Raw genomic sequence first — 7,010 nt, forward strand, 5'->3', positions numbered from 1 at the left:
TTTCTATACCCTGTAAATAAAGCGGCAACTGGTTGGTAAGCAAACCATTAGATATCAGCAAAGTTGAAAAATTCAATTATATGACTTACAGGGCATCTGCTTATCGAGCAACAACATAACTTGTCATTAGCATGTGTGTAAATTAGTTATTTTTGACGTAGATGACAGAAATTTAGGAAGAGTTTTATAATTTGTTTACAAAAGCTACACAACTCTGATAAAACTCATTTGGAATAATGAAATCGTGAATTAATTTCTTAATATTTCTTAATTGTTGTTTAATTAAATTGAATCTATGTTATTTGACATTGTTATTTCAATGTTAAAAATATTTATAATAAGGTATAAATTACTTCTACAAATAGAAAGTGCTTTCAGATTAAACTTACATTTATCCAAAATAATAAGAGTATCCTTTAAAATAATTTTGCTAATTTATTCACAATTTTGATATTTATGAAAATTCTCTAAAATTGCTATTAAAATCATTGAAATAACAAGGCTAATTTATTTTGCATAGTACGATCCCAGCAAAATAAATAGCCAAGGTATTTATTATTTTCTTATAATTATATCCAAAAAAAGGAACATTTTTAAATGCGAAATCATGAAGAGCAGCTGAAAGCGAGTTTCAGTCGCCTGAGGCGCCACATTTCAGGTAGGAAATAAAGCAACTTTCGGATTGCCTCCAGCTGTGCGGCCCGTGCCCGTGTTGTGCGCACTTCAAAGGAGCGCACGGTTTTCGATTTGAACTTTTTCTGGTGCTGGGGTCAAATTATGGCCCAAATAATTAATTTTTTAGCTGTCATATTTGCGCAGGCTGTGACGTAATTACGAAACAAACCTACAGCTGGAAAAAAGCAAATTTTATATTATCTTTAAGCTAACATTTTGTGTTGGGTTTCTCAAAAAGTAAAATCTCAGAGAGGCCATTGGATTTCAAGAGTTGGCACAAAGTTTAGACAAACTTGTACATGCATTTTGCATAAGAGTGGCCCAAAAAGTTGCATTCGTGTCCTGGTAACAAATACGCCAAATAAACAAAGCGACAGATAGACAGTTGGGAGACTGAGAAAAAGACAGACAGACAGACAGACGGACAGACAGACGGACGGACAGGCAGCTTGGCACTACAGTTTGATGTAAAATGCTGGGCAAGAGCAATAACAATAGACAAACACGCTGGGGAATCAACACCAAACAAACAGGCAACAAGAGCAACAACAACAACATTTGGACAAAAGACGGACATATGCAAAATGTCTGCTCCAAGGACTGCAAAGGGAAGGAAAGAAGGAAAATTAGAGTAGCAAACGTAGCATTCGTTGCATACTCAAAGGCAAGGCAAATGAGAAAAGGGATGGAGATCAGTACTAGATACTCCACAGACACTCACACAGACACACTTCAATTGCAGAGGCATGTGGCATGTGGATATGCACTCCCAAGTGGCAACTACATGACGGAACGAGTCTCAAACTCAATAGCAAACCAAACCGAAACCAAACAGCACTCAATGCCACTAACAAAAAGGCTTATTTTCAAAATAGAACAAAAGTATATATATATACATATGTATATATGCATATATACTGCATATCGTATGTGGACTCTTTTAAGTAGTAAAAGTTCTGTTAAGCACAATTACGACTACTCTTACACGTACAAATATATGTGTATATGTGTATGTGGGAATGCATACAAGCGCATAATGGACAACTAAAACAAGTGCACTGAAAACTCAAGTAGCTATTGGCCATATGGCCATGGAGTCCAGCCCCAAGTGATGTTTTCCATGTGCCACCAAAAGTTTCCATGTGCTGCTTCACCTTTTTCGTTGTAGTTGTTGCCTGTGGTTGAAGTTGAAGTAAAATTGAAAATGCCAAATGATTTACACACTCGACGCCTTATTGCTTATTTGCACTTGAGTCGCATCAAGTAGAGTATGAGTGTGTGTGTTTCCCCTCTATATATCTCTGCTTCTCTCTTTTATTCTACTCTGAATCTGTGGTTTTGTCATGACAAAACACAAATGTCAGAAACAAGCGATAGCGCTCAAAGGTATGCTACAAAAAGTATACAAAACACAGTTGACAATATCTCTTTGGGCATACCAGCTAATTTTATACCCTCTTTGTCAATTAATTGTTTTCACAGTATAAACAAAATTTAACAAATTTTTTGTTTAACTAGCTTTAACAACTTTGATAAAATAAGAAGAAAAAAATGCAGATAAAGATTTTTTTAAGAAATATATTGCAATAGTTTTATATTTTCAAAACCCTTTTAGGTACAACTGTTTATAAAGAGCATATTATTTTAATATCAACTAAAAGCATAAAAATGTTTTGCTATTTTCTTATATATTGAACTTTGAATATCTTTACAGACATTATGTCAAATACAATTGCGCTTAGAAAATTAAATTGAAAAACAATATCAAAAATGATAATGTGCAATTATGTGTCATTACTTTCAGTTCCAGTTCATAAAAAGTGAATAGTTTTAAATAATATAAAAAATGAAATACTCCCTTTTAAATTAAAATTTTATAAAAATTTGTCATTAAGTGTTAAAGTGTACATTCTGATAGTTATAAAATATACCACTTACGGTTTCATTTCGTATTGTTAGCTAATAAAGAAACACAGTTAGCTAGGTATAGTTATTACCCCCATCGGAAATGTATAGAAACGCAATTGTAATGCGCTTAAAATTGAACAATGAATTGTTGCTGCAGCTGCAACTTAGTAAGCCTACTTACTTAATGGCAACAAAGGCACAATCCATTGTTTGCGCTGCGCAATCAAACCGACAGTCAGAGAGGCAGATAGAGAGACAGAAAGAGGGAGAGAAGGCGATAGAGGAAGAAACAATAATAATGGCAAGTATTTCATTGGAGTCTGTGCAATTAATAATGCGCTGTCGGCGTTTACAATACTGAAAAGACACTCTAAAGAATTTTGAATTCAGAATTCAAAGTCATTTCATAATTTCAGTCTTTTTTGCTAATGATGCATTGCCTTTTATGCCCAGACAGTCCCGTCTCGTCTAGTCTCGGGGGGGAAATGGAGTAAAGGGAGGACAAACAAAGGAAAAGTCTCCCCTTCAAAGGAATTTAGTAAAGTTCTTGAGCTGCAAACAAAATGTGCCCCAAACTGCAGCGAGAGCTGAATGAAAACACCTTAGGATTATGGAAAATAGAATGAAAATTGTTTTTCCATCTCTCACATTTAGAGAGCATTTCAAACATGCAGCCAAAAGTATTCAATTGCTTGTTAAATTCCAGATCAAAAATTTTAAATTGAAAATGGAAAATGAAAAATTGTAAATTCTTGCTAATATAAATAAAGCACTTGAATATTTAGCTTAATCTAATTCAAATGAATATGAAGTAATAAACTGCTCATTCCCTTGTTCTCTTTAATCAATTATGGGCAAATGTAATAAACTTATACATGACTTCCCTTCTTATGCCCCACTTCGTGTGTGTAGCTGTGTTATTTGCATAAATGCAACTCGACATGTTTGTGGAATAACAGGAACTCTTGTTGAGCAACGGAAACGGAAATGCAACTGCCTCAGAAGAGCGGAAATCAATTTCAATAAACCTGCGACATTGATAAATTCATAATCTGGCATTTTGTGGCAACATTGCCGTTGCAAACAAAACTACAACTACAACTACAACTTCAACTATAGCTGTACTGTGCTATGTGTGTGCTGACTTTTTGCTGTCATTGTCATCGTTGCCTTTGAAATTCAATTATTATCCTGTCCAAAGACATAGACGAGGCAACAATTGCAACTGCACCTGGAACTGAGACCGGATTGGGTCTGGTGCCTTCAACATGTTCCATGCTCAAACGGGGCTAACAAACGGCAATTTGAATACCAACATGTCAGAGGCTAAAATCGAAGGCAAAAATCCCTAGACCCAAACGTACCAGAGAGTTGTCTATGCCTAGCTTTGTTATGTCACTTTGACATTCGGAATTAAAATTCTGCCAGATGATTTATGCATGAGATTTCGGTATAGATGCAACAAACAGATGCGAAAGCTGCCTCCGTTTGTTTCTACCTCTAACTCTCTTTAAAATCTGTTAACTGTTTTGCTGTTGCTTTGTGCGAATGGGTCAACGATGCACCCTGCTCAACTTGCAACTTGCAACATTGTTGCTATTTGCTGATGTTGCAATTACCTCTCACCCACAATGCTGCCAACAAATTTTCAGGCCAAGAGTTTTCTGCTGCTAGCTTGTTAGCGTGCGGTTTGGCTTTTGGCTTTGACTGAGGCTTCACATTCAGCATCAACTTCAGCTTGCCTCATGCCTGCAACTGCAACTGCAACAGCGATGGCTGCGGCTGCGGCTTCTGTGCTTAAGTGACAAGCGGGGCCACAACAGGCAACACTCAACACTCAGTGGCAACAAAGACTTGCTGCGGCCACTGCCGTCATCTTTGTTGTTGCTGCCACAACACCCTACCCCACCCCACTCAACAATCTGCCCCCTTTCTCTGTTGCAGAGTTTCACTTTGAGCTAAGCTTTTATATTTTTAATTTTTAGTTATACCAAATTTAATTAAAAGTGTTTAGCCCCAAAACCTCTGCTCCAAAGAGTTTGGCCACTGCCAATGACAGCACCTGGACAGCCCAGAGGCAAACGCAACGTTACAAAGGAAATGTCGTCTCAAACACATTGAAATATGGTCAATATTTTACTCTTACACACTCAACAAAATCTTACTCTTAAATAAAATTTAAATAGTCGATTTATGCCCTATCGCTTTCTCTCGATCTTAGAAATTAATAGCTTTAGTTTAAAAATTTATTTTCTGAAATTGAAGCGAATAAACTTAAATAAACATTATTCTTGATCCAATCTGAAATTATTTTTAATACTTTATATCAAATTTTCTCAAATTATAAGACTATATAAATTTGTAATGATTTTATAATAGTTTTTTTTTTTGACATTTTTGAGTGTGAGAAATTATAATGTAACTCGAAGTTTTCTGTAAAATAAAGAATATTAACGAATTGTTTTGAAAATGTAACACAATATTTAATTTGGACAAAAGATGGTTAACATTCTCCCGACAGATAAACAGCATCTTTTATATAAAAATAGCAAAGCATGTCTAAAACTAACAGTTTTAAAGTGATTTCCGGCAAAGATCTAACATCAGAAGGCAGCAAAGTTTTCCAAGCACTTCTTCTAGTCTGTTGATTCCTTTTCAATGTAGTGAATGCGACGCTTTTCCTTTTGTTGGTCTTGTTGTTTTTTGCTCCTCTGCCAACGCATTTGAAATGCAACGAATTTTACACCGTCTGCTGCATTTGCATTGAGTGACACAATATAAATCCGAAAGTAGTTGAACCACGTCGCCCAAATGGTTTTTTAATTATGCACCACACACACACACACACCCAGAAAGGAACGAGTTAGACTTTCCGACTAGCTGATTGCTATCTCTCTCTTCTTACGACTGTTGTTATCTCTTTCGCTGTAGCTGCACTTGTTTCTGTGTACTTTACACTCTCTTCTTTTTCTGCGGCTCAGACGGCAGCTAGACAAGATTTGCCTTTTGGCTTTTGTTGTTATCGTTGCCTGCGAGTTGTTGTTGCTGATGTTGGTGTTGTTGTGTGGCCGTGACACAGACGTTGCCGTTCTGTGACTAGAACTTGACTTTGCTGCATATTCGTAGGCCGCCAGTCTGTGAGTCCTTCAGCGCTAAATGTCATGTTAGCTGACATTAATCCTTGTCGCGTGTCTGTCACACACACATACCACAAATACACACACATACACACACACACAAGCACTTCACATTTTTCATATTAAATGCAACTTTAAGTTGCATTAAATCCGCTTTTGGCCATAAAAAGCTGCATTTAAATCAACGTTTATGGCACAATTTTTTGTTTAACTTTTCTTTCAAAAAATAATAAAATGTTAAATAAAAGCGAAAAAAAAGCTACAATGAATTTCAGAAAAATCAACAAAAGCTTTTGAAAATAAACAGCATTTTAATGAATTTTTAACTGTAACCAAATACGTAGCACGAAATAAACTATTTTGTATTCAAACATCAAAATGTGGCATTTAATTGATATTTTAAAAAACATTTCACAATTTTGTACACTTTTTTATTTAAAACCGCTTGAAGCATATTTAAAGTATGCTTTGAGAATCGTATAACGGTTTTTATGCTCTAAGTTTTTATAGAAAAATATATAAGTTTATATAAATAAAGTATTTTTATTTATCAAACCATGTAGTTAACGCCATTTTTTTTAAAGGATAAATTAACTGACATGTGTAGATACATTTTATAGATATTTACAACATTATCATAAATCATATCTCATTACATTATATTTTAAACAATTTTTAATATTTAAATTAATTTATCTTGCATAAATTAAACAGAAAAGTTTCTTAAGAAATCATCGATTAAGGAGTTGAAGTTGCAATCATTAGACTGTTATGTTTACTTAATTAATGATTTATAGCTTTAGTTGTTAGTTTTTGGTTGAATTGCATGGGTCAATGGTAATTCGATTTGTTACGCCACAAAGTATGCAATGTTGTTGCTTGTTTGCTGTATAACTCGTGCAACATACAATTAGGCCCCGTTGCGGTTGCATAAACACAAACACAAACACAAATAGAATTGCGTGTGTTCATTTATTCAATGTATTAGGCCAAAAGTTGTCATTATGCAAAATATGTTTTTCATTATTTATGGGATAAATACAGGCGTTGACATTGCATGTCTTACTGAAGTTGAGGTAAAAACACAAGTAAACAAACAAACAAAAAGCCGCAGCAACAACAACAACAGCAACAACAACAGAAAACAAGTGCAACACAATGGCCGCCGCACTTAAAATTAATTGAACTTGAAATAAGTGCAGCTCTGTAGTTTGTAACTCATGAGAAATTCTGTGGTCGAGCCAAAAGGCAAAAACTTTAGCCACCGCACCACAAACTCACACACACACA

This window comes from Drosophila innubila (assembly GCF_004354385.1).
Source record: "Drosophila innubila isolate TH190305 chromosome 2R unlocalized genomic scaffold, UK_Dinn_1.0 1_C_2R, whole genome shotgun sequence".
Lineage (NCBI taxonomy): Eukaryota > Metazoa > Arthropoda > Insecta > Diptera > Drosophilidae > Drosophila > Drosophila innubila.